Raw genomic sequence first — 22,491 nt, 5'->3', positions numbered from 1 at the left:
ACAGTTACTGACTCTAAACTCCTAGAAATGATCCCTGACTTTCACTTCTCACATTCAACATGTCTTCACACTGAAAAATTTTCTGCATCTTTGCTGCTACTGTTTTACTTCTACCCCAGTCAAAATATCAGTAGCCTAAATGGTATTTTTAAAATATTACAGTAAAAATTTTTAATTGGAAATACATTTTAGGCCTCTAGAAAGTTCCAAAAATAGTGTAAGAGTTCTCATATATCCTTCACCCGGCTCCCCCTAATGTTAGTGTCTTCAGTTCAGTTCAGTTCAGCTCAGTTCAGTTCAGTTGCTCATTCGTGTCCGACTCTTTGCCACCCCATGGACTGCAGCACGCCAGGCCTCCTTGTCCATCACCAACTCCCAGAGTTTACTCAAACTCACATCCATTGAGTCAGTGATGGCATCCAACCAGCTCATCCTCTGTTATCTCCTTCTCTTGCCTTCGATCTTTCCCAGCATCAGGGTCTTTTCCAATGAGTCAGTTCTTTGCATCAGGTGGCCAAAGTATTGGAGTTTCAGCTTCAGCATCAGTCCTTCCAATGAATATTCAGGACTGATTTCCTTTAGGATTGACAGGTTGGATCCCCTTGCAGTCCAAGGGACTCTCAAGAGTCTTCTCCAACACCACAGTTCAAAAGCATCAATTCTTTAGCACTCAGCTTTCTTTATAGTTGTAGAAAACAGACAAATCCAAAATTGAGAGGCATTCTACAATAGATCTGACCAGTACTTTCAAAAAGTCAAGGTCATGAAAGACAAAGAAAGGCTGAGGACTAAGGAGACACAACAACTAACCATCAGGTGAGATCCTGGATTTATAAGACAATGTTAATGTCTTACACAATCAATTACCGAAACAAGGAAATTAACACCGATGCAACATTGTTACTAAGGTAGCAGACCTTATGCAACTTTCAGCAGGCTTCCCACTAACCGTTTCTAGTCTAGGATCCAACCCAGGATCTCACATGATAGTTATTTGTCATGTCTCCTTAGTCCTCAGCCTTTCTTTGTCTTTCATGACTTTGACTTTTTGAAAAGTACTGGTCAGATCTTCTGTAGAATGCCTCCCAATTTTGGATTTGTCTGTTTTCTACAACGAGATTTAGGCTGGGCATTTTTGGCAAGAAAATCATGACAGAGAGTGATGTCGTGCCCTTCCCGATATTATATCATATCAAGGGGGCTGAATGTCTCATTAAAGAGATAAATCAAACCATGTCACAGACCTTCCGTGGGTTCCCATTTCTCTGAGAGCCTAAGTCCCTGCAAATTCTAGTCTGCTGCGGACTTTAATTCATGCCTCTTGCAAGGACAAATACAAATGAAAAATAACAGGCTTGATTCTCCCTGTTGAAAATAAGGGAAGAGACTTCCTCCTACTCTCTATTCTTAGAGCACTTATTTTAGAGCACTTGTAATTGTTAAATTATTTCTGCTGTCTCTTTGAAATGTCATCGTCCAGGAAGAGAGGGCCCCCTCGCCTAGTTTCTGTGGGAGGGAAGGAGCCTAACTTCAGTGGTGCCTCGCTCCCAGTTCCAAAACTACCTCTTGTCATAAAGAGAAGTTAATTTTTCCTTTGGATAAAGCCAATTAGGTAACACAGATGGTCACCCCAACTACTGAGTAAATTTGGGAAGAACTATGTGTGACAAATGGTGCCGTCAAGTCCTCTTCCTTGCCTAGCTGTTGTTTATCTTGAGAACATGTACGGAAAGGGTCGATCTGCTGGATTCTGTGAAAGGGGGGCTGTCTGGCCATTTTTATAAACTCATTACTGCCTGTAATGAGTGTCACATTCTGACTTAAGGCTAATTCAGTAATAAAATTGTTTTCTTTCTCTTCTACATTTGTCGAGAGGTTTCCTGGATTGGGAGAAAAAAATTGTTTTTATTTATATTTTCCCAGCACTTCTCTATTGACTTACGTTCACATTTTGAAAAACACCCAGCTGTTGCTTGTGATAACTAACCTCCACCAGAAACTCTCCACCTTCCTCCACCTCTTTAAGGGATTCCTTCCGATCTTTAGGACTGAGCTCAGATATAATCTCAATTTGTAGAAGTCTTGACAAACTAGTTTTTAGCAGTTTGTATTGAATGAACATGTAAAATAATTGTATAGAGTAAGCAATGAGCCATTCTCTTTTCCAGGGCATCTTCCCAACCCAGGGATTGAACCCCTGCATCACAGGCAGATTCTTTAACATCTGAGCCACCAGGAAAGTCCTTCAGGGGAAGCAATGAATAAGATACATGAATATACCTTCATCCTTGAATAAAAATAGGTCCAAATGCTTGTTTTTTAAACAGGAAATCCACAATGTATTTTTAAAAACCCACTCAAATATTTCAGGAAACTTTTCATGTTAATTCTGGATACAGCTGTGGCCATTAGAATTGTAATGTTGACTAATTGGCAAGTGTGAACATCAATTCGTCCTGAATAAAAGACAGGAGACTAATGCCAAGAGGGAGGAAGTGAGGATTCAGATCAGTTAGCAAATCTACCAGGAATCTTCACATCCTCACAGAGGAAGCTTCGGGGTTATGCTGACATTTGAAGGAAGGCTGAGGACAGTGTTGCTCAGCGTTGAGCGTGCTTTGGAGGGCTTGCTAACACAGGTTGCTTGGCCTCATCTTCAAAGTTTCTGAGTTGGCAGGCAGGGGTGGGACCCGAGAATTTGCATTTCTAAGACTTTTCCAAGAGATGCTGCTATTGCTGCCCTCAGCTGGCACTTGGAGAGTCATTGCTTTAAACTGTAGCATGGCGAGAATACACCGATGCAATTTATTTAAAACAATCCGCGGGAAGTCGACAGTGCTTTCTTTTTAAAATTAAGCGGATGTTACAGTGTTTTTTTTTTTTTAAGTTGCCAAGGAGTGCTCTCTTTTTTGCATGTTCCCCTTCTCAGGTCCCCATCTCTGTTTCCATCCTTACTTATTGAGCTCATATCAGGTACGCACATTGCTTCACTGAATCTTCATGCCTGCATGCTAAGTCGCTTCAGTTATGCCTGCCTCTTTGTGACGCTATGGACCATAGCCCGCTAGGCTCCTCTGTGGGATTCTCCAGGTGGGTTGCTGTGCCCTCCTCCAGGGGATCTTCCTGACCCAGGGACTGAAGCTGCATTTCTTACCTCTCCTGCATTGGCAGGCGGGTTCTTTACCACTAGCACCACCATATAAAGGTAAATGTTATTATCTCCATTTTACTGAAGAAAACTTTGAGCTTCAAGGTAGCCTGATACAAGGCAGCTTCCAGGTAGACGGCCCAGGGGCTTACCCTGGTCAGTGACACAGCTGGAATGCAGCAGGGCTCTCTGACTCCAGGACTGGGCCTCTTTTCACTGTGCTGCTTCTCAGCCTGAGAAAATTCAAATTAACTTTTTCAAATTTATTTTTTGGTTGCACTGTGCACTGCTCTGTGGCATCTTAGTTCCCCAACCCGGGATCAAACCCATGCCCCTTGCAATGGAAGTTCTTGACCACTGGACAGCCAGGGAAATCGCCCCCAAAATAGATTTTTCCCTCCTGACCAGGGATCGAACCCCAAGTGGAAGTGCTGAGTCCTGACCACTGGGCCACCAGGGGATTCCCTCAAATTAATTTTAATCTAAGACTAATGGGAAACACCTTGAGGAGTTATAAAACTAAGGGAGAAATTACTCGTGACCTTGACATTAACCTTTTCTGACATAGAGGCTGTTTAAGATTTTTAAAAAGTCCTAGTGTGAAGTATAGCATCTAGGTACCTGATTACCCAAGAAAAGCAGTGGATTAGACTCCGAAGGCAGTTGGAATATTTTAAAGTTAACTCTGGAAAAATCTCATTTTTTATATGAATCTGAGTAATTTATTTAAGTGGCAAAAGCAAATTGATTTTTTTTGTATAATTTTCTACATGAGTCAATGAATTCTCTATCAAGAGATACCAAGACTGAAGAGGTTCTCCTTAATATCCAAAGAATGCATGGATCACCTTGAAAAATCTCTGAAAAACTAGTTACAAGAAGCAAATGACTGAGTTTATAATTGTTTCCCTTTCTCTATGCCAAAATTGATGGCCAGTTGGAAGGCATTGAAATCTGGTGCACACTGATGCTATTTATAGGGTCTTGATGTTTTAGATTTGTATGGGACCATTCATCTAGGATCATAAAAGTGGTTGTTAAAATTTATACCATATTAGTCTGATTAACACTGAGATGGGTAAAAATAAAGGATTGAGGAGAAATATTTATTTCACAAGGGTAGGGACTTTAATATACAGAAAGCTGCATAAATCTGCAGATGTTCTAATTAGATTCAGCTGAACTGCTTCAGAATGCAGGATAACATGGATTTACTCTGCCAACAACTAAGAATAACTTTTCTGATGCAAAAAAATGTTCAAGTTTCAATATTGAAACATAAAGTACCCCAGCCCAGGGGACAGATTCTTTTCACATCAATTTCTTCATTGGCTCACATTCTTCTAGTGCTTAACGTTCCTTCTTTATTATATGACTTAAACAAAATGAGCTACGTGGTACCCCAGTGGTACTCTTCTCAGGCCATAGAACCTGAAATCTTATTTCCTGTTAATAGCTGGACATTGACCTCAGATCGCTAGAATACCGTCCAGCAAGTTATTCATACGACGTTTAATTTACAATCAGGGAGCCGCTTAGGCCATAAGAAAATGTGACTCATGAAGAAGACGACATTAGGAATCAAGGGATGCATTTCATGGGTATTTTTGTCAGCTGATTTCCATTTTTTTCTTGAATATATATATATATATATATATATATTTAATCTCGGGAAGTTATTCCTGCGTGCTGGCAGGGTAAATCTGTGTCATTCTGTATTCAGAAGTAGTTCAGCAAATCTTATCAGAACGTTTGTTGAGGACCAAGTCATAGCCAGGAGGAAGCATCAGCCCTCTTCCATCCTGGGAATCCTGCTCGATCCCAGCGGCACAGGGTTGCTGCCTTCAGAAATTCCTGCAGCACTGGGTTTTATACTTCCACAGAACCTGGCTGTCAGATCCAGCTGAGTGCTTCAACAGTTCCAGTTCTGGGCAGGCAAGGGGAAGGAGGGAGTTCCTTTTCAAAGGATGTCAAGGAGAAATGTGACATAGGTTGTGTGTACAATGTTGTGTTCCATCGACTACCCCTTAGACAGACTGACCTTTGGTCAATATTCTCTCAATTATATTTGTTTAAGCCAAGCTATTGTCCTTAATTAAAATGTTGGCAGGCAGTCTTCATGTGAATTTATGCCAAGGATTTGTAATAATCTCCTTGTTTTTATGATTTCCCATTTTGAATAGTGAAAGAATAATTTCATAAGCCCTTCTGAAGGAGAGTCTCTGCATATGACAATTTTGTCTCCTTTATAATCTTTTCTGATCCCTGCAAATTTGTGTGGAACAAAAAAATACACCACCCAAATATGCTGTGTTTTAATTTGTTAATAAAAACAATATAGTTGTGAAGGGCATTTGCAGGAAATTGATTTGAAATAGATGAAATAGATGTGGTGTAAGCATTACTTTGTAACCTTAGGAACAATGAATATGAAAAAATCAACATTATTTATAGACTTGCCAGCTGCCTATTACTATAGGATCAGAGTCAAGAATGCTATAAACTAGGCAGCCCCATGACTTTGAATTTACATTTAACCCTTATTTGTCTAGTATCTAAGACAAATACGACATTACCTTGCTTCTCTTTTAATCCTAATTGATATTTTTAAAAAGCCGATCATTGATGTAAAAGAAAACAAAACAAAATCTCAGATGGACAAAACCAGTCACTGATGTTAAAAAACAGACAGTACCTATAACACAGAAGGAACTCAGCACATGTGGGCTCTGCATCCTGCAGCCCCCTATTCATTTACAGGGCATTCTTCTTTCTCCCCTCTCTTTCATCAAAGGGCCAATTGAGAATAAAAAAGATGGAATTGGAACGAGCTCATTAGGCTGATTTGCCGCACACGATATGAGGAACTCTTGGCAGACAAGTTTCAACATGGGTAAAACGAGTGTGAGAATGATTAGTGCCTTTTCTCCTTCCAAGGTAGTTTTCCCCTGTAGCATGGCTACTGATGGCACAGCTGCATGATTGGCAGAACCTGATATGCCAGAGCTAGGAGAAAGTCCAGGGAGACCCAGCTCCTCAGCGATGATCAGATGTTCTCAGTCCCAGAGAGCCAATTCCTCAGCTCTCAGGGTGTGTCCAAATGGCAGCCACTTGCCCTTTGCTTGACTCAGGCCTGGGTCATCTGGGCTTCTAAACTATGATAATCATCTTTCAGTCTTTATTTCCTTAGTTCACTGGGGCATCAAAGACTAACTCCAAGTCATCCCTTGAGTCTCAGTGCTGAGACTGATTCACCAAGCTAGGTTTCTGTTGGGACAGTGTCATACCGGCAGATACATAATTTTGCCTTTATCATAAGCTCCAAAGTAAATAACTTGCCCATTACTTGCTATCTCTACACAAGAACATCTGGCCCCTGTGAACTGAGTCTTAGAAATAAAATTGTCTTGGTAATAGAGTGAATCTGGCAGAAGCATTTTAGAAATAGACAACACCGTTATGGGACGAGAGAAGAGTAGAGGTGTGTTCTCTTCACCTCTTTTGAATTAAAGGAATTTCATTGTTAGTCACGGGCTTTCCTTCAAGTCTGGGTTTATACTCTGAGTCCCTCTCCCTTTGTTGTTCTCATTTGCATATAATCTCAGTTGTATGGCACAAATCAGAGAAGAGAGTCTGGCTTTTGCCTTTGAACCTTTCACAAGGTAACTGAAGAAAAGAATGAATTTTTAGATTATTCTCTCACTAACCAAGCCTGGTCTTCCCAGGTGGCGCTAGTGGTAAAGAATCCACCTGCCCAGGCAGGAGACATAAGAGACGTGGGTTTGATCCCTGGGTCAGGAAGATCCCCTGGAGGAGGGCATGGCAGCCCACTCCAGTGTTCTTGCCTGGAGAATCCCATGGACAGAGGAGCCTGGCGGGCTACAGTCCATGGGGTTGCAAAGAGTCAGACGTGACTGAGCGACTGAGCGGCAGGAACGCGCCCACGTCTACCCCCATGTTAAATAGTGTCTACTTGACTTTGTACAGTCTAGACAGTTCACACTCATTAGCAGGCTGGACAGTTCTCCTGGATCTTCGCGGCTGGGAGGTGTGACATCAGGTTCTCTTCCGATAGGGTTTGGAGAGAGCTGGAGCCACAGGTCGGGGAGAAGGACGTGCAATAGGAAGCGGCCCTATTGTCCCCTCACCTGGTAACAGTCTCAGAACAGCAGCACATTCGGCTCCCAGGATAAAGGCAGGTGTTTTGCTTTAATTAAGACCAACAAAGACTTTTCTGTTCTCAATAGGCTTATATTTTTAGGCACTAAGGTAAGGAGGAAGAGAACATTATCCCATTCTGTGCACAAAAATAAAGATTCAGCATGAGCTGCATAATTAAGAACTGAAAGGGGGAAAATGCAATTCAATTAAAACTGACAGAATAATACACGGAATCAATGGCTTTATTTGGTGTTTAATGATGATACTGTTTTCACTCTATTATACATGAGTCATAAGCAGCTTTGCCTTGGTTTATTGTATTCCTTACAGAGTAAACTGAAGTATGCAATTTGCAGCAGGCTCATCAATTAAAAAGAGGCTTATTTAAGATCATTGTAAATTGATCCCTGAGGCGGAAACTAAATTTTTCCCATTCCAATATATACATTTATTGGAATGATGAAAAATTTTAGGCAGGGGGAGGCTGGAGAGAGGCATTGGTGGGGGAGATGAGGAGCAATGTGCAAAGGACAAAGCCTGATTTCAAAGAAAAAAATACAATGATAGTAAGTATGTTTTCCGGTGGAGAAAATGATAGGCAGTATATATTTGATCCAGTGAGCTGAACAAAACACGATGAGATTTTAGACGGGAGAGGAAATGGTAGATTGAACTGCCTATATGAAATGAATCATGGTATTGGCACAAAATCGAGTGTAACAGAGAGATAGCATTGCTATATATGGCCATAAAGCCATAGAGATTTAAAAACTGGGACATGGGACCCAAAGAAAGCAGAAGAGAGGTGAAGTGTTAGACTATTGAGTACATTGTGTGTTAGTGGTGGAATATAGAACATGTTGCTGTTAGGCACTTTAATCAGAGAAAACTTCTCAGATGCTCTACTCGGTAGGGTGGATTCAGCGCCAGAGCCCTCTGAATGCGGCTGAGGCCTTGACGTGAATTAGCAGTGAACACTGAATCAGGACGGGGTCTGGAGCTGACAGGGTGGTCGCTGCAGAATACCTCCATCTGATGTCAGCCAGTTGCGATAAAAGTTTTATATTCCTCATGCTTGACTAAATTTCAGTCCTGCTATGTAAACCAACAGATTAAAGCACTTTTGACTGCTCTGTTCTCCTCAAGAGCTGATAATAGCTTTAATCTGGGAAAAGAGTAATATTTCTTCTTGTTAGAGAGTCATAGGGGACATCCTGCCCTCCTTGAAGGACAAGTACTTGGACATGCTTATGTGGACCAGATTTTCACCTAGGAATTCTCCTGCCTGAAGAATTCTGTGGACAGCGGGGAGAGAAGGATTTCCTGGAATATGAGGAGTTTGCAGGGGGAGGGAAAGTGTATGGGGGAGGGCAGAGTGTAGGCGGGTCCCAAGAAAGGTCTTAGGGGCAGAGCCAACCACCCAGAAACTCGAAGACGCTGAGATCAGGGGCGATCTGGTCCCTGCATCGTGGGTAGATGCCCAGGGAAGCAGTAACAGCCAGCAGCATATGAGGCAAATGGGCTCACGGATCGCTTCACAGAGATTCTGGTGCCCCCGCCTGGCACCAAGGCCTGAGCGCGTTCTGGATCCCAGGAATGTAAACTGCGGAGAGAACGGCCAGTTTTGAAGGGATTGTGCAGAGCCATAAAGGAATGTCTTGGGGCGACTTCATGTAGATGAATGGCAAATGCCCTTAGCAGTGTCTTTCTACTATGAAAGCTCTCCCTGTCCTCAGAAAGCTAGGCCAGCCCCGGGAACAGTGGAATTGCTGACTGCCGGGAATTAACTGCCCACCACCTCCACAGAATGGAGACTCAGAAAGGAAGTGGGATAAAGGAACACTAAAGCTGCATATCTGAATTTGTGCAGTGAGGCTCCTTCTTGCTTCATGGGGAGGCACCTTCTGGGTTTGGCAAATATTCACAGCATGGATTTTATTACAAACTCTAGTTTGTATAAGGGCTTCCCTGGTGGCTCAGGCGGTAAAGAATCATTGTGCAATGCAGGAGACTGGGGTTTGATCACTGGGTTGGGAAGATCCTCTGGAGAAGGGAATGGCTACCCACTCCAGTATTCTTGCCTGGGAAATCCCATGGACAGAGGAGCCCGGTGGGCTACAGTCCATGGGGTCACAAAGAGTTGAAGATGACTTAGCGACTAACACTTTCACTCTCAGAGTTTGCACAAATCCTAGAATTAAAGCCAGGTCATTTGGAGGTAATTTGTGTAAACTGTGGGAGAACTGACAACCAGAAATGAGGTTGACTCTCACAAGTCACTGTTGATTTTGGAAATGTCAGTGGACTGTGATGGGGCTGAGTTCGAAAAAATATAAAAGTGATTTTTTAAACTTTCAGGGAAGGAATAAAACATGGTTTTTAGGAGAAAGAATGAGTAGGTGAATGTATCCTTAGAGGTCTTTCTTTAAAAATTTATTGTAAAGTTTTTGTTAATTAAATTACTGAGTTTTAGAAGAATACCTAGAAATGGTGAGTTCTGACTATGATTTTTTAAAATTTATTGAAATATAGTTGATTTCCAATGTTGTGTTAATTTTTGTAAATTGTGTATACTCAGTTATACGTATATATGAATACACATATTCTTTTTCATCTGGTTTATTACAGGATATTGAGCATAGTTCCCTGTGCCTTACAGCAGGACCTTGTTATTTACCCGTTCTCTATATAATATCTCTCTATAATATATGTGCATATATATTCTCAATGTAATAGTTTGCATCTGCTAATGCCAAACTCCCAACCCACCCCCCATCCCCAGCCCTCTTGGCAACACAGTCTCTTTTCTGCATCTGTGAGTGTTTCTGTCTCAGTTCCTTTGTGTCATCCTTTAGATTCAACATACAAGTGACGTCATGTGCTATCTGTCTTTCTCTTTCTGGCTTACTTCACTTGGAAGGATAAAGTCTGTTCATCTTCCTGCAGTGGCATTATTTCATTCTTTTCCAAGTGTCTGAGTAGTATTCCTGGCTCTGCGTGTGTGCGTGTGCATGTGTGGTGTGCGTGTGTGTGTGTGTGTGTGTATCACATCTGCATCCACTCACCTGTCGATGGACATTCAGTTTGTTTCCACATCTTGGCTGTTGTAAACAGTGCTGCTATGGGCATTGGGCTGCGCGTATCTTTTCAAACTGCAGTTTTCCCTGGGTTTGTGCACAGGGTCACATGGCGACTCTAATTCTGGTTTTGAGGAACCTCCATCCTGTTTTCCACAGAGCCTGCACCAATTTACATTCCTGTCAACAGTGTAGGAGGGTTCCCTTTTCTCTACATCCTCTCAAGCATTTGTTATTTGTAGGCTTTTCATAATGGCCATTCTGACTGGTGGGAGGTAGCACCTCATTATAGTTTTGATTTGCATTTCTCTAATAATTAGTGATGATTAGCGTTTTTTCATATGCCTATTGGCCATCTGTACGTCTTCTTTGGAGAAATGTCTATTTAAGATTTCTGCCTATTTTTTTAGTGGGCTTTTCTTGTTGTTGTTGTTGAATTGTATGAACTGTTTGTATATTTTGGAAATTAAGCCCTTGTCAGTTGCATTACTTGCAAATATTTTCTTCCTATTAGTAGGTTGACTTTTGGTTCTGTGTTTGGTTTTCTTTGCTGTGCAAAAGCTTAAGTTTGATTGGGGTAAACTTTATTTGTCTATTTTTGCCCATATTTCTCTTCCCTTGGGAGACTGACCTAAGACAATATTGGTACAGTTTATGTCAGAGAATGTTTTGCCTATGTTCTTTTCTAGGAGTTTTATGATGTCATGTCTTATAGCTAAGACTGGAAGCCATTTTGAGTTAATTTTTGTGTGGGGCGTGAAGGTGTTTTCTAACTTCACTGACACTCATGTGTCTGTTCAGCTTTCCCAACACCACTTGCTGAAAGACTGTCTTTTCCCCTATTGTGCATTCTTGCTTCCTTTGTCAAAGATTAATTGACCACAGGTGTGCGAGTTTATTTCTGAGTGCTCTATTCTGTTGCACTGATCCATATGTCTGTTTCTCCATACGATTTTCATAGCTTCTAATTTGGACTGTGATTTTTCTAAATGAACTAATAGTTACTATTTCAGGAAAAGAAAGGGCAATTTGCAGTACCAGCAACGACACTGAGCATACTTTCCTTTAGTCTAAGAAATGGCTATCAAAGTTAAAAGTGAATTGAATATCCCTTCAACGATGCTTGCTCCTAACTTTCCAGTGATGCATCCTTCCACATATACACAAATACACACACAGGAGTGGAGATGCCACGTATGGGCAGAGAGTGGGGAACCAGACTTCACTACACAGCTGGTGCATGGACTCAGAGGGGCATGCCTTCTAGGATTATTGGGAAAATGCACATTCTTCTTTACATCTTTTTGATTTGCTTTTCTAAAAAGAAATGGGCTTTTTGTCATAGAGTATCCCCATAAATAGATCCCACATCTGGCAATGAAGACAAAAACAGTGTTCGGAGAATGTGTGGGGTTTCAGGAAAGACAACCTGAGAGTGGAGGTTAAGTCTTGGAAGGTACCCATTTGCCTCTTGAAACAGACATAAATCCTGGGGATATATGACCGTGACTAGGGGCCGGACTGGGATCCAGCAGCCAGAGACGACCAGTTACACACCCAGTTATGTGACAGTTGACAGAGTCCTGCCTAGTAACATGTCTTAAAAGAACAACCTTCCTGTTACATGGATAACTAGTGGAGGGGAGGAAAACATTTAAAGGTGTTAACCCCACTGTACCAGTTTCTATGACTTTGCAAGTTGGTCTAGCATTGTTGACTTGGTTGAGCACTGGCATGGAGAAGAAGGATGCTGGAGGCAGATGGAGACAGGGGAAGGTGGGTGAGGACCCAGAGGGGCATCTATGGCTCGGAGGCCACGGGTGGGGGTAGCATTTTTATAATGAGAGTATTGGCACAAATAAGCAGAACAGATTTGAAGCTGTGATCAGAGAATTTTTTTTTTTTTTTTGGTAATGTAACAAGTTAGAGGAGGGAATATACAGATAAATGAAACTAAGTCCCTGGCTTCAAGAACCTGGAGTTGGAGGAGGTGGAGGGAATGTGTAGAGTATGAAAATAGGTCAGAAACCTAAAGCACAAGTAGGATCTGATACATGTGGTGAGTGAGACGCCAGCAGACTGTTACACAAGTTAAACAATTAGTTGAGAAGGGGAATGAGGTCTTGGAGCTAATTTATTTTTTATTAGACAGCTGGACTCCCCTGGTGGTTTAGTGGTAAAGAATCGGTCTGCCATTACAGGAGGCATGGGTTCAATCCCTGGGTCAGGAAGATCCCCTGAAGAAGGACATGGCAACCCATTCCAGTGTTCTTGCCTGGGAAATCCCGTGGACAGAGAAGCCTGGCAGAGCTACCGTTCATGGGGTCGCAAAAGACTTGGATGCAACTAAGCCAACAAAAAGGATCTTACTTCCAGAGATGTCGAATGATCTGATGGAGCTCTACCAGCTTAAACCTGCTCTTTATATATAAACACACAGGTAGGCCTATTTTCTGCTATGTCAAATGTCTTTGAAATGTATTATTTTAAAAGTTGTATAGCTGGTCAAGAAAAAGATTACATGAGCTTGCGAGCACAGTGGAAAATAATATATAAAAGAAGTCGCATATACTTATATCCAGTACAAAATGACTGAGCTGTTGACTAAATATTGACTATAAATTTTCAACCACCCACTGTCCACAGGTGCCAATCTGCCTACAGTTACACACGATTTATATAATATGTATTTGATGCCAAAATACACAGTAAATTTCTTGAATTCTTTAAAAATAAAATCGTTAGCCACCTTGAACCACTATAGTCTTCTCCTTAATATCATTCAGTTTTCCCAAGTGAGATCAGAAAAACCTGATTTGGAGAAATGGGCTGGGCTTTACAGATAGGCTTGGATTCTTCACTGAGTTGACAGATAAACATGATTATTGGTCAACACAACTTCAAATTTAACAGACTGAATGTTGAGCTGGGATCCGTGGAATGAAACGTGATAATCATGGGGAGCAAAATGTCTGCCCTGAGTGCCACAGCTGGTTAGGGGTGGATTTGACGGGCTTTGTGGTGTACAGTGTGGGAAGCCCAGGAAAAGAGAGGATGAAGAGGAAATGAGTCTTTCTCTTTTTGGTTTATAGTGAAATTGGAAAGAAAGTTGGACTATTTTAGGGCCATGGCAAGATGGATTGAGAAGTAGACAGCTGGAATCAGCCATTCAGTGTAGAATTTTTTTGTTTTACTATATGCAGATGGAAAATAGAACTGGCTTTGTTATTGACGGTATTTAGGAATTCAGAGCTCTGGGTTGGAGAAGAGTGTGGTTCTTGGCATCAGAATTCCTGAGGTCCTATAAACTTGACCCAAACAGTGGTCCTGCTACAGGAGATGAATTTTCTATTTTGTTTGTGGCAGTGGGGAACAATATAACCAGACATGGCATCATTGATCCTCTGATTTGAGAAGAATAAATAGTAGAAAAAAAAATGCTTCACTACATTTTTTTTAAGGGACTGTATTTTATGGCAGTTTTAAGTTTGCAGCAAAAAGTCTAGAGATCTCCCATATGCCCCTGTCCCCACACTGCACACCTTCCCCTCTTATCAGCATTCCCCACCAGAGTGATGAATTTGTTATAATTAATGAGCCTACACGGACACATCACTACCCTCCAACGTCCCCGCTGATTTATGTTCCGCTTTACTCTTTGCCTCGCGTGCTGCACAGGCACGTGTATTATGCGTCTCCACAGCTACAGTTTCACAGAGTGGCTGAACCGCGCTGAGTGCTCTGTGCTCTGCCTGTTCATCCCTTTCTCCTCCCAGCTCTAGATAAGCACTCATCTCCTAACTGTCTCCATAGTTTTGCCTTTTCCAGAGTTCATATGTTTGGAATCATACAATATGTACTCTTTTTATATTGGCTTATATTTATATATATATATATTCATTTACATTTTATATGCATTTTTTATTCATACATTTATGCTTCCTTCATGTCTAGTCATGATTTGATAGCTCATTTCTTTTGAACACAGAATAATATTCCATTGTCTGGATGGAACAACTGTTTAAGCCTTCTGTTCCTGAAGGATATTGTGGTTGTTTCCAAGTTTTGCCTATTATGAATAGAGCTATTATAAAAATCTCTGTGTAGGTTTTTGTGTGGACCTGCATTTTCAACTTCTGGGAGTAAATGCCAAGGAAGGCAATTGCCAGATTGTATGATAGGACTATATTTAATTTTGTAGAAAGCTGAACCACAGGAGGAAGGCCCGAGAGGAAACTGAGGGTGGAGTGCAGTGGGTGCAGGAAAGAGAAGCCTGCAGCAGAGTTGTGACGGAGATGGAAAAAGGGGACTGACTCAGAGATATTTAGGAGGCAGAATAGTTCTGTAATCTTTTTTTCCACTTGACATATTATGGATATCTTTCTATATTTAAAAAATGTAAGTCCAAGTAATTAGGTCTTCATAGTAGTTTCTCATATGGATCAATAATGACATATTCAATAAACTCCAACTGATGGACTTTTATTCAATTAATAATGATTCTGCAAAGAATACCCTTTATATATTAATTGTCTGGTTATTCCCTTAATGTATATTTTATATTTGATGCCAGACTACCTCCCAGGAACTTTGTACCTGCTTATCCTCTCATAGATGCACGAGAATTTTGTTTTCCACCCTCTTGGCAACCCAGTGCATTGCCAGTGCTTTTACATTGAGCTGGCTAAGATAACAAGGACATTCGATATTTTAACTTGTATTCTTTTGATTGCTGATGAGGCTGGTTATCTTTGTGCATGTTTACTGGACCACTTCTATTTATTCTTCGGTGAACTATTTCCTTTGCCCATTTATCTACTGGAATGTTCTTTTCCCAGTTGATTTAACATCACTCTTTTGTAATCCTTTATCATATATATGATGCAAAAATGTTTGCCAGTTTTTTGTTGCCTTGTAATCTTATTGACAGAGTTTTATAGTTTTTTTTGCTATTGTTTTTACCATATATATTTTTTCACTTTTCAGTCATTGAGTTTGTCTTTTGTCAGTGTTTTCCTTTATGCTTTTAGTTTTGTTGATATATTCTAAAGGCCTTCTGCACTCCAAGCATGTAAAATTATTTTTCAATACTTTATTTTCTACTATGAATTTATTTAGAGTTTGATGTGAGGAGTAAGAAAGGGTTACTTATTTATTTTGCAAGTACATAAGCAGTTGTCCCCAGACCTTTTATTGAATAACCACTATGACCCTCCTTGATTTGAAGTTCTATCTTTTATATTTACAAAATTCTCAACTATACTTGCGTTCAGTTCTGAACTCTGTAATCTATTTCTGAGCTCTCGTCCTGTACCACATTCATGCTGTTTTATTACTGTAATTTTACAACACAGTCCTTGAATCTCGTAGTACAATTTTACCTCCATTCTTCTTCTTCGAATCATCCTAGTTATTTAAAAATATTTGTTCTTTAAAATGGATTCTAGAATTATTTTGCCAAGCTATGCAAAAACTATCTTTGTAGTACTTTTGGTAGGGATTAAATTGCATGTATAGATTAACTTTAGTGTTATGGGTCATTGTGCATTTTTTTTCAAATAGTGGTTGAAGGAATTTCATTTGGAATCAAGTAAGATTTAGGATTTTGTGATCCATCCTTCAGAAATGTATGAAAAATTCACAAGCTATATAATTCACTAAGTCACTGAATGGTTCTCAATGACTTATTTTTATAAATATTCACTGAGTTAGGCATATGGTACATGGGTTCCAAGTGCCGGCGCTGGTGAACAAACAGGATCCCTCTTTTCACACACTAGAGGGAAGACACAATGGAGCTTGACTTCTACCGCGGAGGCTGGCGGGGTTAAGAAGGGGAAAACACAGTGGCTTTAGACAACTCTTTCCAAAAATATTTACTTTGAAAGGAACAAAGGAAATTGGGTGGTTGTTGGTCATGGGAGCAAAGGCTTCCGTTTTGTTTTCGGTATGGGAGACACTAGAGCATATTTACATGCTGTAGAATGATCAGCAGAAAAAGAGAAAAACAAATATACAGAAGAGTAAGGAGGTGGCTGAAGGTTCCAACTCCTTGAAGGTGAGAGTAGGTGAAAAGTATTTCACAAGTGGAGTGTCAGCTTTTGATAGAAGGAGCAAATTGATAAGAGGAAATTCAGTGAAGTATGCCCATATTTATTTAACCCTTCCGCGGGATATGTCCGAAAAGCTCTGAGCTTGGAAACTGAAGGCTTGGCTTTTATCGTTTGCTCAGCCAGTTTATTTAAAGTTACTTAAGCTGGGGGGGGGGGGGGGGGGGCGGGGCTGAGCTTAGAAACTGAAGGCTTGGCTTTTATCGTTCGCTTGGCCAGTTTATTTAAAGTTACTTAAGGCTGGGAGGGGGGCTGGTTACTTAGCTTCTCTGTGTTCTACTTTTTCACTGTTACGTGAACAATTGAACGAATCAGTGGTTTTCAGTCCTTTGAAACCATTGGGTGTTTTCTTCAGATGGAACCTTTTCTGCAGCCCAAAATGCAAAGGACTCATCAGCTGAGAAATGAGTCCTAGATTTTTTGAATCTAGGACTCATTATCTGAAAATGGGGTGTGAGAGAGGGGACCCTATCCACTCAGCAGTGATTTCCTTCATCCTGTCTCCATCCTTCCTACATCTTGGTAGGGCCCCTGAATGGGGCTCTTGGAATAAAACTTAGAAGCCAAATAAGATTATCTGCAAGGTCTTTGACAACTGCATAACTGATAACATGCACATTTAAAAAAAACATAATGTCTATTTATTTTTATACCTACAGATGTATGTATTCCTTTTCAGATTCTTTTCCCATTGAGATTGTTACAGAATGCTGAGCAGCGCTCCCTGGATAGCGGGTCCTCTCGGTTCTCTACTTTGACATGTGCATTTGGTTGTAATTTTAACAATCTTGTGAAGTGAGGAATACATACTATTTATTGCTATGTTTTTCACAAATGAGAAAGCTGAGTTCAGATTTTGAAACTTGCCATAATCTCATGGCTGATGAACAGAGGAACGAGGATCAGAGCTCCCGTCTTCTGTCCTTTGGACAGTCCTTTCATCCCTATGAAATGATTTCCTCTAACTGGCTTTATGTTGATTTAATAGGAGTCTCTGGTTAAAGTATCTGAACAGATTTCTGCCAGAAACTATTACTGCATACTTATATTACAGTTCACATCCTCACACATGTCATAAAACCACTTAAATATGCTTTTCTAAATGTCATTCTATACCTGTTACCTACGTTACAGAACCTTTAATCAAATTGATAAGAAATAATGAGCTGTGGGAAACCATTATAATTTCTCAAGAGAAGCATCTAAAATGCAAATCAAATGAGTTGACTGAACACTTAAATCTGTTTAATTTTGAAATCAGTTTCATTTTTGAAATAATATTAACATTGGTACTGATGACACATACCGACGTATTTGGTGTGAAACGTTAAAATAAGAAATCAACCCAAAAGTATACTGCAGAATTAACAATTAATCAGGATGGAACACTGGGTTGGGCCAGGCGACAGTTGGGGTGGCCACGTCTAATAAGGGCTGTGACCCCAGTCCCCTGCCCTTCCGCTCGCAGGCTGTGACCCCAGTCCCCGCCCTTCCGCTCGCAGGCTGTGACCCCAGTCCCCGCCCTTCCGCTCGCAGGCTGTGACCCCAGTCCCCGCCCTTCCGCTCGCAGGCTGTGGCCCCAGTCCCCGCCCTTCCGCTCGCAGGCTGTGGGCTTTCAGGGCTGAGTCTTCTGTGCTGCCTTCTCCCTTGGAATGTTTTTCTCCATCAGATACAAATATTACTCATCCTCAAGTCCTGTTCAGAAGCTGCTTCCCCTGTGAAGTCCCCTCAACCTCGTGGCTCCTTTCCTTTCTGAGGCAGAATCAATCTTGTCTCTCTTTGAGGCTCTGTCAAAGTTTGTACTGTGAGGCGTGTACTCTTTATATTGTCACGTACCTAGTCTGAAAACTCTCTGTCCTCCTTGCCAGATTTTAATTTCCCCAAGAACAGAGAATATTAAACACTTTAAAGTTTTTTTCCCCCTCTATTATATCAATAAAAATAATATATACTCCATGAGAGAAAATTTGGAAAAGTTACCAAAAGTTAATGAAAAAGAATCATTTCATCAATCCGTTGCCCTAATATGTATTATCAGTGTTTAGAATCTGAAATAATTCATTCCAGTGTCCCCCCTCCCATGGACATATAAATGTTGAATTTAGTTGGGTAGGCATTTTAGATGCTGGAAGGTGATACAGACGATAAGTCCATTTCTGTCTTGTCTGACAATGTCCAGTACAGCAGCTGCTGCTGCTGCTGCTAAGTCACTTCAGTCGCGTCCGACTCTGTGCGATCCCATAGACGGCAGCCCACCAGGCTCCCCCGTCCCTGGGATTCTCCAGGCAAGAACGGTGGAGTGGGTTGCCATTTCCTTCCCCAATGCATGAAAGTGAAAAGTGGCACACATATATTTATGTCTGTGTCTACACATACATATATTATTCTAGGGAAATTTAGAACAAAGAGGGGATTTGCTCAGAGTATGGACAAGCTTGCCTAGAAAGTATTGCATAAAGTTACTCGACTCTGGAAATCTCATCAAGAAATTTAGCAGAGTCTACTGAATTCCCACCTCTTTGTCAGGTGGGAATTGCTTCTTCTTTGCCTTGAATAAATGGACACGTATCCTAACGAGGAGAAGTCTGCCCCTGTGGGTTCTCACGGTCAGTGGCCCGAGGGTGACCGGGGCCGGGAACCGGGACTCGGTGACAGGATCTCTGTCACACAGAAGAAAGGGCAGCTTACACTTTGAGCGCAGCCTCAGGCTTCGCACGCCTCGGTTCCCTACCTCCCTTGGCAGGACCGACGGTTTGGGCCGCGGTCAAGAAGTTCAGGCCAGGACAGCAGCAGAGGGGTGCTTGCTGTGGGGCCTCACTGATGGTCTTGCATTTGTTCACGCTAGTGAATGAACGTCAGCCACGCGGTAGGAGCTGTTTAATCCGCGAAAGTCGAGTAAACGCAAGGAGCAAAACAGGGCACTAATAGGGGAGCTCCTTACGGATAAAAACTGAGACAGTCTTGAAAGTTTTACTTGTAGGATATTATTGGAGATTACTTTGTCTTTTATAATATTTTTTGACTGTAATACTTATATGGGTTTCCAGTTGGGACTTCGGACAATGCAGACACATATGAAGATGTAAATCAAAATCAATCATATACCTATCACACGTTGATAACTAGTACCTCATGCAAAGAGTTGACTCGTTGGAAAAGACTCTGATGCTGGGAGGGATTGGGGGCAGGAGGAGAAGGGGACGACAGAGGATGAGATGGCTGGATGGCATCACTGACTCGATGGATGTGAGTCTCAGTGAACTCCAGGAGTTGGTGTTGGACAGGGAGGCCTGGCGTGCTGCGGTTCATGGGGTCGCAGAGTCGGACACGACTGAGCGACTGATCTGATCTGATCTGATCTGATCAATATTTTGATGTATTTGCATTCGATCATTTTCTATTAATGTATACATAAGTGATTAAGATTGTATTATATATATATATATGTAAAAGTATGCTAGCCTTTTTTCTATAAGGCTTTTCTTTTTTCTAAATTTTTAAATTTAGATTTAGCTATTTATATTTTGATATAAATCATTTTTAAGCTGTGCGAATATTCAAACATTTTAGAAGCTAGCTTAATTTCTGTCATAAAGATGAACTAAAATTAATACAATCATTACTACTCTTGTTCAATAGTTAGTCTGGTTCCAATTTTTTCAAAGTTAGGGATAACATTTCAAAGGATAGCTTTTTATATGCTGCTGCCGTTAAGTTGCTGAGTCGTGTCCGACGCTTTGCGACCCCATGAACTGTAGCCCACCAGGCTCCTCTGTCCATGGAGTTTCTGAGGCAAGAGTACTGGAGCGGGTTGCCATTTCCTTCTCCAGGGGATCTTCCTGATCCAGGGATCAAACCCACGTCTCCTGCTTGGCAGGTGGATTCTTTACCACTGCACGACCTGGGAAGCCCCAGCTTTTTATATAAATTGTTCAAATTTCTAATTATTTCCTCAGGGCAAATAGATAATGTTTTGAACAATGTTTTGAATTATTTGAACAAAGGTTTTGAAATGTCTAAGAGTCTGTATTTATTGTAAATTTCTGTCTAGAGAAGTTGAGACATTTGCCCTTCTACAAGCAATTATTCCAGTGTGGCCTTAAAAAATTATATTTGAAATGTTTGCTATTTTGAGCATTAAATTTTGTAAATAAATTTAAATATAAGGATATCTCACTTTAAAAAATTATACTCTTTCAAGTGCTAGTAAGGCTGATAATTTTCCTACATATATATCTATTTATCTACTTAGATTTTCTGTATAAATCATTAATGTCTTTCACGTGCAATGTTCTTGAGCACTGAATTTTTGTTTGCCATTAATATGTTATTGATTTTTGGTTTAGAGCAAATAGAGTTTATCAGATTAAGACTGTTGCTTTATACTCTTTTTTAAAAAAGAGTATAAGTATTATATTATAATAAATTAAACCCCAGGTTTGGAAATAAGGTGTTAGACAAATTCTTCAGTGTCTCTAAGCCTTGATTTTTTAAATTGAATTCTGTGATGACATCTTCTGGATGGGGTTGATGAGATGGTTAAAAGAAATTATGATTCTAGCAGAAGGCCTGGAACATAAGAGGTGTTCCATCAATATTTACCATTTTTAGGAAAAGGTAGAAATTTTATGAAATTTCTTTTTAGTATCTATTGAACAAACCATATTGGGTTTCTCTCACATACGAATAGATCCTTATGTTGATGAGATAAAGTACTTGATCGCAGTAGGACATTGTCTTTATATGTTCTAAAATTTGATTTGCCTCTCATTAGTTTTTCAGGAGTAAATATTGATGTGGGGTTTTTAATCATCCTTCAGCTGGCAGCTACCAATAAACAGTGGGTTATTATTTGGAGTTAAGCCCTAAATGCTAAGAGAATCCTGTAAGAAAGCAAATATCTCATTGATTTATCTACCAGATAGTTCTCCAGCGCTCACAGCTGCAGTTGAAGGTTCGTGCCAGGCGATCTTCTTCACCACAAAGTCTCAGCAGCCCTTGTGTTTAGATGCTCTAAGAGTCGTGGGGAGTGATTAAGTGAGAGAAGGGGCTGCACTGTGAGAGGGCACGGAAGTCTCCTTGGCACAGGCTGGCATCCTTTCCACCTTCAGAAGATGGATCACAAAGATTGAAATGTTGAAGACTGTATTAACTTAATGTCACAATTAGACTGCATCAGGACCATTAATCAGTACAACTCTTATTTTCTTTCTCCTGATGAGGTACAATGAGAAAGTTATAAATGATGATGATAAATGGTTTTCATCTCTTCTTTTAGACTGAAATTTGAGCACAGCATTTTCTGGGTGATTTACTATTTAAAACAGTCTCTAAAGCAGAGATACCCACTAGCCTGAGACAATATACTGACAAAATTTTAGTAAGCAGTTTTTAACTCATTCTTTATAAAAATTCAAGAATCACTGTCCGCCTGTTTCAATGAAAGGAATAGGAATGAGTAGATTTGTTTCATGATTTCTTTTCGGAAAAGAGAAGAAATACATCTGTGATGGATTTCTGTGCAAGGTAGGGAAGGCTTATTCCACGAGAGATCTGGTGGTTCCACAGACTGCAGGCTGGGTCTTTCCCCTGAGAGACATCTGACTGAGTCCAAGTCTGCCCCAAACGGGAACTTCCACTGAGGCTGAGCTGTTCCACGGCCATGCCCAGAAGTCCTTTCAGAAGACCCTGTCTCTCTCCCTGTCTCTGTTTTCAATTCTGAAGGCATAAGGGAAGAAAAGGCTTCTTTTAATATACTGAAAATAGCATTCACTTCAAAATTCTAAATCTAAATGTAGTATCTCATTTTTCTGTTACTCTTAGTGGAATTGCAGATAACATAAATATTTCAGACACCTACACTTCCCACTGTGTCTATTTAAGAATGTAACACTTTTGATTGCGTGAATTCTCAAGGGTATTGCCACTTGTTTTTAAAAACGGAGGGTACAGGAGTAATATGTGATGGTTCAGTCTTTCCAATAAGCCCTGTTGA

The 22,491-nt window shown here is 40.7% G+C and overlaps 1 protein-coding gene and 1 long non-coding RNA gene across 2 annotated transcripts in view; one reads left to right on the top strand and one right to left on the bottom strand.

Annotated features, from left to right (window-relative positions):
• Positions 1–22,491, bottom strand: part of CDH20 (cadherin 20) — a 213,330-nt gene that overhangs the window by 135,444 nt on the left and 55,395 nt on the right. The gene's annotated exons all lie outside the window — the stretch shown is intronic.
• Positions 1–22,491, top strand: part of LOC139179505 (uncharacterized) — a 195,775-nt gene that overhangs the window by 134,330 nt on the left and 38,954 nt on the right. The window contains exon 3 of the long non-coding RNA XR_011563873.1: positions 12,588–12,826. This is a non-coding gene — a long non-coding RNA (uncharacterized lncRNA). The remainder of the gene's footprint in view (positions 1–12,587; positions 12,827–22,491) is intronic.

This window comes from Bos indicus, chromosome 24 (genome assembly GCF_029378745.1).
Source record: "Bos indicus isolate NIAB-ARS_2022 breed Sahiwal x Tharparkar chromosome 24, NIAB-ARS_B.indTharparkar_mat_pri_1.0, whole genome shotgun sequence".
NCBI lineage: Eukaryota > Metazoa > Chordata > Mammalia > Artiodactyla > Bovidae > Bos > Bos indicus.
This window is presented reverse-complemented; position numbering and strand designations above follow the sequence as displayed.